Below are 12,248 nucleotides of genomic sequence, written 5' to 3'. Positions count from 1 at the left end.
AAAATTTTAGCTTTATTTTGTTAAAATAAATGTTCTGTGGGCTTTTTTTTTCCCTTTTTAAGGGAGACAAGTCTCTTTAACTTAGACAAGTGGTATAAGAAATATTGTCTATTTTTCTATAAAAGGCATGTTTCATATATTCTAAAGTTTCGGATAAAAAAGTTTAGCACCAATTGAAGAAATTTGGATCCAGCTGAAATTTGAGCAGACCAATTTCAGCTTGATCCTATGGCCAAAACTAATATACAGGTCAACTGGTGTGTTAAAGGCAATAAAATGAGTTGTCATTTATGCTGCCACAATAGCAACCTATTATTATTGTGTCATATTCTTTAATAGAGTTTCTTGAAAGTATACCTCAAAATTTTCAGAAAGTGAATTGAACAGGTCTCCTATCTTCTAAAAGGGAATATTCTCTAGCTGATTTTTTTATCTGAAAAATACAACCAAATATTTATAGTTTTTCTTTGTTTCTTAATTTGTCTGCTTTTGCTCTAATAATATCTCCTTGTTTTTTCTAATTAAAAATTATGGAAAACTTAGGTTTAACTATATTTCTAATTTATCTTATTTGAAAGGACCATATTAATATATTCACAAGAAATTTTATCATTGGAACAAAATTACATATTTTGTAAGAAGAATGCTTTGTGTGATATTGATACCCAAAATTTGTCTTCAAGTTTATATCAAGTATCTCAAAACTATGGAATTATTCATCTGATAAATAAAAGTATATTTTTATGCTAAAATAGTACATGTAGTTAATTACCTAAATAGCAATGCTATATTTTAAAGGACAACTTACTTAAAATCAGCATTATATATAATAATTAATCATTATTCTTTTACTGAATCAATATTCTCTGAACACTGAGAAGGTGGAAATGTTCTCATTATTCCATTCCTTCACTTATGGAAGTGGCTGATACAAAGAAAGTGCAATAAATATGTGTTATATTAGTAAATGATATCATAAAAGTTAACTAAATTAGCATATAATAAATCTCTGGTCTTTGCTTTAAATTTTAATTTTGAATGAAAAATAGATGACTACAGCATTCTAGAAAGACATGGAAAAGAGTGAGGGAAAATGGTGTTACAGAGACTGCTACTTGTCAGCCTGCTATCCATCCTCTTATTCCTTAGTTGCAAATCCTCCCTGTAATGTATACCTTAATTGCAAATCCTCCCTGTAATGTAGGTTGTGGCAATGCCCCCTTTCTTGCAACTAAATTTATCAGCCTTATGGCTGGGGTAGCCAATGAGACGTAAATGAAAATCTGGGGAGGAGCTTCTGGAAAAATGCTATAAAAGGAGCAGCCTCAGTCTGGAAGCTGACTCTTCTGTCCTTGGCCTTTTCTGTTTCTTGTGGCCTAAAAACACATGTACTTGATGGTGGGAGTTTCAGTAACCAAACTAAAACCAAGATGTGATCTTAAAGGTAGAAGCTGTGATAATAGACAGGAAAGCTGGAAAAGCCTTGTCTTGAAAGTGAAAGTGTTAGTTGGTCAGTCATCTCTGACTCTTTGCAACCCCCTGGACTGTAGCCCTCCAGGCTCTTCTGTCCATAGGAGTCTCCAGGAAGAATACTGGAGTGGGTTGCCATTCCCTTCTCCAGGGGATCTTCCTGACAGGGATCAAACCCAAGTCTCCAGCATGGCAGGCAGAGTCTTTACAAGTCTAGATGAACCATCTAGACTTGTCTTACATAAGAGAAAAATAAACCTCCATCTTGTTTAATCTACCATTATATTGGATTTCTCTCATATTCAACTGAGTCTAATCCTGATTGACACAGAGAAAAAAGTTTGAAATCTAAAGTCATAATTTTGTAAATAAAAAGTTTGTTAAGTGTAGGTTAGCACATTTTTGTAATGTGTATTTATGGTGGAATCTCTCTTAGGGCTATTGTGATATAGCACTGAATTTACAAACCAACTACCATCTTAAGATCTCAGAGATTTATAACTAATAATTAAATTTTATACTAGTGATGCAACATGTGATTATAGTGACTTTGTAGGTGAAACAACTAATGTTTAAGCCAGTTAACTGGTGGCTTACTGAAATGTATTGTATGTGAGCTGTAGATTCAGCAGTGGAACTAATACAGGGCCAGAGACCATTAGAAAACATTAATCTTCTCAATTAACTTTCCCAAATTCATAAGGATAACTTCTTCATTTCACATGACATAGTCAATAACTGAAGCATTCATAAATCTGTTGAAGCCAAAGAAGACACATTCATGATTTATGTTTTTAAAATAACTTCAGAAAGACATGTTTATACTATAAGGAAAATCTTAACATAGTCATCAAGAGGCATATCATCTGCAAACCATGAGAATGCCAGAGTAGTTTTATGAGCTGATAATTTTTACATTTTTGGAAAAAAATTTATTTTTAGCTTCTATATAAGCCACACTAACCACAATCCTGTGAGGTATTATTTTTAAAGTTTTATTGAACAGAGGCTCGGAGGAGTTAGGCAGCTTTGCCAGCATGAGACATAGAGCATCAGTCAATATGGATTTCTATTCAAGTCTGTCTCACTTGCAAGTTGTTGCTCTTGCCTCTTTTATTTTGTGGATTGGTGATGATTTTATTTCCAAAATAGAATGTAAGAGGTCTTTACCTGATATGGAATATGTACTTTCAAAATAAACATTTGTATTGAAGTGTAACATGTTCAGAAAAATGTGCCAATCATAACTGGATACTTTGCTGAATTATCACAGTGAGCATACACATGCAACCATTATCCAGGTCAGATAAAGAGCATTCATTAGCCATTGGGGAAATGCAAATTGAGACAAAAATAAGATATGCTTTCAAATCCATAGAATAGCTATGATAAAAAATTCAGACAGTAACAAGTGTTGATGAGGATGTGGAGAATTTGGAACCCTCATACACTGATGATGAGAATGTAAAATGGTACAGCCACTCTGGGAAAGTCTGGCAATTTCTTAAAAGGCTAAACATAGAGTGATCATATGATGCAGAATTTCCTCTCCTAGGCATGTATCTAAAAGAACTGAAAATGTATGTCCATGCAAAAACATATACACAAATGTTCATAGCAGCATTATTCATAATAGCCAAAAACGTTCATAATAAGCAAATATCTATCAATTGATGAATGGATAAACAAAATACGGTATATTTATACAATGGTATATCATTTGGCAATAAAAACGAATGATACCACATGAAAGAAACTTGAAAATATTATGCTAAGCGAAAGAGGCCAGAAACAACACATGTTATATGATTCCATTGGTGGTGTGTGTGTGTATTGCGGGAGCAGGAAGAATGAAGAATGGTAACTAAAGGGTAAGAGGTTTGTTATGGAGTGAGATGAAAATGTTCCCAAATTGATTTAGGTACTGGTTGTACAACTCTGTGAATATAATAAAAACCATAGAATTATATGTTTTAAATGGGTGAAGTGTGTGGTATGGGAATTATATCAACAGAGCTGTTTTTTTAAAAAAAAATAATGTACAGAAGAGGCAGATGGGGAAAGAAATAGCATCTTCATTATATGGTTTGGTACAGTGCTTTTAAAGACAAAGAAATAGAACTTGAATCACTTCAAGTATATCAATCTATGTGAGTGCTTGAAGTTTTTATCTGTGTTCAATATATAAAACAGTTAAACGGAGAGAAAACTGAAAGACGTAATATTTTGTATGGTAAGTGTGAATTTTACTTCATACGTAATATATTTTCCTGAATTTGAACGATATCTTTAAAATCAAAATTTCTTCTTTTTAGATTGTTAATTATTTAAAAACTTATATACATATATATATGTGTGTGTATAGGTGTATAATGGCACCCCACTCCAGCACTCTTGCCTGGAAAATCCCATGGGTGGAGGAGCCTGGTAGGCTGCAGTCCAGGGTCGCTAGGAGTCGGACACGACTGAGCGACTTCACTTTCACTTTTCACTTTCATGCATTGGAGAAGAAAATGGCAACCCACTCCAGTGTTCTTGCCTGGAGAATCTCAGGGACGGGGGAGCCTGGTGGGCTGCCATCTATGGGGTCGCACAGAGTCGGACACAACTAAAGTGACTTAGCAGTAGCAGCATAGGTGTATACATGTTCATAAAATTTAACTAAAAAATGATTTCACTGTCTACATTTTTTATGGTCCCAGTTATATAGTTTTTTTTCATAACTATCATTGAAAATGATTTTGTCATGTACTTGAGTAGGTGTTTAAAAATAAACATGCTATGGACATTTCTGCTCATGTCATAAATATGTTGCTCAATAAATCTTCACATACAAAAATACCAGAACCAAAAGAGAATAAAATGAGAACCTCAAAATACCCTGTTGTGTGCCCCTCCAATCACAACATTCCTGACAATCACAACACAATAGTGGTAAATACTATTCAGATTTCAAATAGCATGGATTGGTTTTGCCTCTTTGTGTTAAATATAAATAGAATCACATAATATGAACTCTTTGGTTTCTGACTTCTTTTGCTCAACTCTGTGAGACGTATCCATTCGCTGCATGTGGTGGTAAATGGTTCCTTCTCACTGTCCACAGTATTCCGTAGTGTAAATGTATTACCCTATATTATCCTTTCTATTGTGAATAGGCATTTGGGATGTTTCCACTCTTGTAAGATTCATAGTGCTCCTGTAAATATCCTACTATATGTCTTTTGGGAAACATACCTTTTAGTTAGGTGTGTGTCTAGGAATGAGGTTGTTGGAACACAAGGTATACGTATGTTTCCCAAATAATTTCTAGAGTGGCTTTACTATGTTAAACATCTTTTTAATAAATGTATTTTCTGCTTTATCATCCAGAATCTGCTTCTGTTCTTTGTAACCAAGAACCTTCTTAATAACTACTATTTAAATACTGGGAGATTTTACAGTAAAATACAGATGAAAAATTTATTGTGAAAAAGGTAACAGTCAACAGCACTGGGTTAATATTCCTAGTGTTAGTCACTCAGTCGTGTCTGACTCTTTGCAACCCTGTGGACTGAAGCCCACCAGGCTCCTCTGTCCATGGAGTTCTCTAGGCAAAATTTACTGGAGTGGGCAGCCATTCCTTTCTCCAGGGAATCTTCTTGACCCAGGGATCAAACTCCTGTCTCTTGCATGGCAGGCAGATTCTTTACCATGTGAGTTACCAGGGAAGCCCCAAATTCCTACTTGTCACCAACTGGTTGAGGCTACACAGTGACCACTCGCTTAGCCAAGGTTGGTGCTCTTTGGTTTGCCTCAGTCCCCACCATACCCTGGGGCTTCCCTTGCAGCTCGCTCAATCAGTAAAGAATCTGCCTGCACTGCTGGAGACCTGGGTTCAGTTCCTGAGTTGGGAAGATACCCTGGAAAAGGAAATGGTAACCCACTCCAGTATTCTTGCCTGGAGAATCCTGTGGACAGAGGAGCCTGGCAGGCTACAGTCCATGGGGTCCGAAGAGTTGGATATGACTTATCGACTAAACCACCACCACACCCTAACCATTCTGGAATGGTTCAGTCATTTATTTTACAAGCCTAGTCAATGAAAGCCCCTGAGTTTAGAATCTCACACAGTACAACTACTTTAAAAGTCTTTGTAAAAGCAAATCTGATTGTCGGCCTCTATTTAAAGCTTTGAATGGTTCCCCATTGCCTATAATGGAAGTCCTCAAACTTAGAAATCACCTAGAGAGCTTTGCAGACTGTTGATCTTTCTGAGCTCACTCACTGTTCTTCTTAGGATTCTGAGTCATTTCTGCCCTGCTGCTGCTGCTGCTAAGTCACTTCAGTCATGTCCGACTCTGTGCGACCCTATAGACGGCAGCCCACCAGGCTCCCCTGTCCCTGGGATTCTCCAGGCAAGAACACTGGAGTGGGTTGCCATTTCCTTCTCCAGTGCATGAAAGTGAAAAGTGAAAGTGAAGTCACTCAGTCGTGTCCGACTCTTAGCGACCCCATGGACTGCGGCCTACCAGGCTCCTCCATCCATGGGATTTTCTAAGCAAGAGTACTAACTAGAGTGGGGTGCCATTGGCTTCTCCGCATTCCTGCCCAGGGATCTGCAATTTTTTTTTTTTTCCTGCAACACACAGCCTGCTGGATCTTAGTTCACCGACCGGGGAAGGTCCCCGGATCCTGACACAATAAAAGATCCTAACCACAGGACCACCAAGGAATTTTAATGAGGACCTTCTAAAGCAGTCTGAGACAAGTGCTCTTTAAATCACAATGGCTGATTGGATTAAATCCCTACCCTTACCATAGCATATAAAGGGCTATGTACCTCAGAACCTACACACACACACACATACACACACACACACGTACACAGACACACACAGAGCATGCCCACATGCACACCCTAGGTCCAGTCAGGTTGAACTATTTGTACTTTCTTACTCACCAGCCTGTTTCATAGCCTCAAGCCTGTGCTTGTGCTTCTCGCTTTACCTTGAAAGTTCACTGTCCACTGGTGACCACACACTAACTTTCAAGACTCTGATCAAGCATCACGTCTCCTGAGAAACCTCGTGTGGTGTGCACACTTCCCTCTTTCCGTCTCCTTGGAGGAATGAATCACCCCCTTCTTTGTCTGCCATCTGTCTCCTGTGTGTACATCTATATTCGATCCCTGCAACATTACACTGTATTCATGTCTGTCTATCCCAATAGTCTAGGAGCCTCAACAGTCATGGCCCTGGGTTCCTAACTAGTCTTTGGAGCAAGGGTGTAGAGCAGTGCTTGATACTCATCAGATGACTTAACAACACTGAACTGCTCAAAGAATAAAAATAATAGTCTCTTGAAATGAAGCCAAGTACCACAATTCATCTCTAACTAGATATATCTCTAGCTATGAAAGTTCTTTTCAAACTATAAAAGGACAAAATAAAGAGCTTAATGAAGGAAAACATATCAAATTTCTGCTGATCCAGAAGCTCCATGAATGAGCAGGATTAATATTTCAAGACAGATTCTCTAGGATTTTCTTCTAAAGTCTCAGGAGATCAAGGTCTAATGCCCTGACTCCAGACTGTTTTCCTCTCTAAACTATTAACATCAGAATTAATTATTTCTGGTAGTTTTTCATGACAGGGAAAGGGTGTTCTGAAGCATAGTTGTTTTGGACGTAAAAACAACCCAATTACAGCCATGCTCCTTTATACTCAGGAGCTCCATTTCCATCTTCTGTACACATATAAACAGATTTTACTTCTCTGGAGTTATATTCCATCCCTATATATACCCTAATATTAAGCTATAAAAATTCCTTGTAATTTCTCAAATGCAAAGATTCTCCCCACCTCTGTCTGAACTCAGTGAACTTGTGCACGGCTGTCAAGGCTCTCTTTACATATTGCCCTCTGGATGAAGACTAAGCCTTTCCTGTCTGCTCTTTCCATCTACATTCAGCCGGGCCCCGCCTCACTGGCTGCTCCTTATCTGTGCTCTCATCTCCCCCAGCACATACCACTATCTGTGCAAGCGGCATGCTGCTCCCATCACGGTGCTTTAGTTCCCGCCCCCTCTCCTAGACCAGAGGGATGGTATCTCATCTCTGCAGTCTCAGCGCCAGAATCAAATTTGCTTAATTAATGCTTTCTGAATTTCCTGTGCATTGATTATGTATCAGACTCCATTCTGGGTACCTGAGACACACCAGTGAACAAAACCAGCAAAGGTCCATGCCCTTGTAGGGCTTACATTGCGTCAGAGAGAGACAGATGGGAAGAGTTAATAAATAAGCAAATCATATATTATGTTGGAAGGTGATAAGTTTCACAGAAAAAAACAGAAAAATATTGATCAGGGTAAGGGGGAGCAACAGGCAGGGGCTGGTTGATAAAGGAGTGGCCAGCTCAGCCGGCTGTGTAAAGTGGAAGCGTTAGTTGCTCAGTCGTGTCCGACTCTTTGTGACCCCCATGGACTATAACCCACCAGACTCCTCTGTCCATGGAGTTCTCCTGGCAAGAACCCTGGAGTGGGTGGGTAGCTAGTCCCTTCTCTAAGGGATTTTCCAAACCCAGGGATCCAACCCAGATCTCCTGCATTGCAGGCCAATTCTTTACCATCTGAGCCACCAGGGAAGCCCCTCACCCAGCAGAATCCAGAAGCAAGAATGTAAAGGTTTCATTTGACCTACATATAGGGGACTGAACGGGAATTTCTCAGGCTGGAAGGTGGTAATGAGAGGTTTAAACCCTAAAGAGCAGTCCAGGAAGAGGAACCCATGTGTCCAAAGGCTCACGGCCTTGAGAATTGCTGATGTGATGGCGGAAGTTCAGTGTGGCTGGGGGAGGGTGCAGTGCTGGGCTGAAGCAGTGGAAGATGAAGTTGGTGAGGAGCATGGGGCCAGGATGTGAAGGGACTTGTATGCCCTGCTGAAGAGTTTGCACTTTACCCTGTAGACAGCCGGAGTCCTGTTGATGATTTTATGCAGGGGAATGTCATGTTTATATTTATTTTTAGGAAGATAATTCTGGCAGATGGACCAGAGTGGTGAGAGACTGGGCAAGTCACTTAACCTTTCCCTTCCTCTATTTTACCATCTATCAAGTGAGACGAGGCATATCTGTTCTACTTACCTCGTAGGATTCTGGTGAGAAATAAATGAGATAAGAGATGTAAAAACGCTTTGAAAAGTGGATGGTACTGTAAAAATGCAAGCTGGTGCTATTGTTATTTCAGCTGTGCTGTGTTTGGGAATGTGGTTTCAGAGAGGCCCAAAGAATCAAGGAGCGAAGCAGAGGGACGACCCCATTTCTGTCTTCCTGAAATAAAACCCAATAATACTTTAATTTATTAAATGCCTATTTTGGCTCTCTGCTGTACAAAGAGCTAAGGGGGTTTTATAGAAAATAAACTAAACCAACCCTGGGGAGTTTATAGTCTAACTGGAGAGAGTTGGTACCTCTAGCAAATGAAAACAAGTATGTTAAAATATGATCCAATGCAAAAGGAAAATGCTGGAGGAGGGCAGAGATGGAAGGAGTCAAGAGAGACTTCCTTTGCGAAAAGAAAGTCATGAATTTACTCTAATGAAGATGGTGATTTGATAAATAACAAAATAGTCCCCTCTCTCTTATGAGACAGAATGGTCAGAAGAACTAGGGAAACATTTCACCAGGTAGAAAATTGCATTTCATAATCGGTTGCATCATACAGATCATCTTTCTAAAAGCAATAAAAACAAATTATGACATTTTCAAAATTATGAGTTCAGTTCAGTTCAGTCGCTCAGTCATGTCTGGCTCTTTGCGACTCCATGAATCGAAGCACACCAGGCCTCCCTGTCTATCACCATCTCCCGGAGTTCACTCAGACTCACATCCATTGAGTTGGTGATGCCATCCAGCCACCTCATCCTCTGTCATCCCCTTCTCCTCCTGCCCCCAATCCGTCCCAGCATCAGAGTCTTTTCCAATGAGTCACCACTTCGCATGAGGTGGCCAAAGTACTGGAGTTTCAGCTTTAGCATCGTTCCTTCCAAAGAACACCCAGGGCTGATTTTCTTTAGGATGGACTGATTGGATCTCCCTGCAGTCCAAGGGACTCTTAAAGAGTCTTCTCCAACACCACAGTTCAAAAGCGTCAATTCTTCGGTGCTCAGCTTTCTTCACAGTCCAAATCTCGCATCCATACATTTACTTGGTAACAAACACAAATAAGCCTCATTACAGAAACATCTTGGGTCCATCTACCTAGTGCTTTTCCATTCTGAGGTATGTTTGGGATAAAAACAGATTCTTGGCATATGAAATTGTTTCTGTAGGCTCCTTCGTGAATGTAAATCTCCTCCTTTGAATTATACCTTTCTATCTCCTGCTAGCACATGCTGTTCATAAATACATTCCACTGACAATGTTTTGTCCATCTGTATTTTCTTTTGTCGAGATGATAAGGTGTGTATCTTTGTAAGAGAGGCAGAATCCATGATGTTTTGAGGATATTGATAAACAATGATATAATAATTAAGCTTAATAAGAGACATATTAACTTCTCTGAATTGGTAAATTATCCTTTTATCAAGGTTTTTGGTTGGGAATCACATAACCTTTAAGATACTACTTTGATAAAGCAAGCATTCAACGGAAATGGAGTTCTTCTTATGTGAGTTTTTAGTGCGTACTTAGAATGTGCTATATGGCACCCCACTCCAGTACTCTTGCCTGGAGAATCCCATGGACGGAGGAGCCTGGTGGGCTGCAGTCCATGGGGTCTCTAAGAGCCGGACACGACTGAGCGACTTCACTTTCACTTTTCCCTTTCCTGCATTGGAGAAGGAAATGGCAACCCACTCCAGTGTTCTTGCCTGGAGAATCCCAGGGATGGCAGGGCCTGGTGGGCTGCCTTCTATGGGGTCACACAGAGTCGGACACGACTGAAGCGACTTAGCAGCAGTAGCAGCAGCAGCATAGATAGTTCTAAGTATGTGCTTAGCATGTGGTCATCACCTTATTAAACCAATAACCTGACAAAGGAGACAAGATTTACACACAAGAAGCAGTTGGTAAAAATACACTATAGTATGTGCATGGATACTAAGTTGCTTCAGTTGTGTCCAGCTCTTTGTGACCCTATGAACCATAGCCCACCAGGCTCCTCTGTCCATGGGATCCTCCAAGTAAGAATACTGGAGTGGACTGCCTCCAAGGAATCTTCCCAACTCAGGGATTGAACCCATGTTTCTTACATTTCTTTTTTTTTTTTTTGACATAAAGAACAGATTTATTCAGGGAGTCTGAGGGGAAACACAAGAAAATAATACAATATTTAATGAATTACAACAATTTCAATGACAAACCACAATTACTCAATACAGACAGTCCCTGACTTACAGCGGTTTGACCCACTTACAATGGTGTGAAAATTATATACAGTAGTGGAAACCATAAATTAACTTTTGAATTTCAGTCTTTTCCTAGGCTAACAATATATGGTACAATATTCTCTTGTGATGCTGGCCAGTGGCAGTGGGGGTAAACACAAGGGCGAGGTGGCACCAGTGGTGAAGAACCCGCCTGCCGATGCAGGAGACGCAAGAGACACTGGTTTGATTTCTGGGTCCAGAAGATCCCCTGGAGGAGGAAATGACAACCCACTCCAGTATTCTTGTCTGGAGAATCCCATGTAAGCTAATATAAGTGTGCTGAGCACTTTTAAGTTAGACTAGGCTAGCTATTGGAGAAGGCAATGGCAACCCACTCCAATACCCTTGCCTGGAAAATCCCATGGACGGAGGAGCCTGGGAAGTCAAAGTGACGTCGCTCAGTCGTGTCCGACTCTTTGCCACCCCATGGACTGCAGCCCACCAGGCTCCTCCGTTTCTTACATTTCTTACACATTGGCAGGTGGGTTCTTTACCACTAGTGCCACCCAGGAAGCCCACATTATAGTATAAATTGTACTAAATTATGAGGCATAAGCTAAAAGAGCTATAAAAGTGAATTAGTTCAGTTACAATTTTTTAATTTCAGTGTTGATCTATCAATGAATGCAAATGATAGTGAATATAAAATATGACTATTTCCCTTGCCAAGAGTCTGCTAAAATGGAAAGATTATGGCTTTGGCATCCAGTTGATCTGGGTCCTAATCTAGGCTCTGATTTCTTCGAGCTGTATGGCGTGTGGCAAATTATTTAACCTCACCAATGAAATGCAGCTATTAATAGTAACAATCATGACTTTTGTAGATAGATAATGGCAATTCCTAGAAGGAAGTGCAGTATATCAGCATCTTTGTATTTAGCTCTGCCTCTTACCAACTACTCCCCAAAAGCAGCCATTGTTAGGTATTTTCCTGAGAGCCCTCCAAAACTAGGAAAAGGCAGTTACTTTCCTTGAAATTTAGGATAATTGTCCTTAGGTGCTGAGAGTGTGCAGTGGAAGTGTGGTTTGATAGGTGGGGCAGGATGAATTATGAAGATGCTTGAAAGTCAGGCAGAGTTCTTAAGGCTCCAGGAGAAGAACAATAGGAGTTTACTGGTAGGTCTCAAGCAGGGAGGTGTCAGGATAAAAGTGATGGAACATGGAGAAAGTGGGGAAGTGAGCATGGAAAGAAAAAAAAAATAGATATGAGCTATTTTAAAATACCATTTTGTCCTCTTATTCTAAATGTAATACGTGCATTGAGGCAAGTTATAGCCCACCAGGCTCCTCTGTCCATGAGATTTTCTGGGCAAGAATATTGGAGTAGGTTGCCATTTCCTTCTCCAGGGTATTTTCCTGACTCAGGGAT

This window comes from Bubalus kerabau, chromosome 15 (genome assembly GCF_029407905.1).
Source record: "Bubalus kerabau isolate K-KA32 ecotype Philippines breed swamp buffalo chromosome 15, PCC_UOA_SB_1v2, whole genome shotgun sequence".
Lineage (NCBI taxonomy): Eukaryota > Metazoa > Chordata > Mammalia > Artiodactyla > Bovidae > Bubalus > Bubalus kerabau.
The sequence above is the reverse complement of the archived record's forward strand: the minus strand, read 5'-3'. Positions refer to the sequence as shown.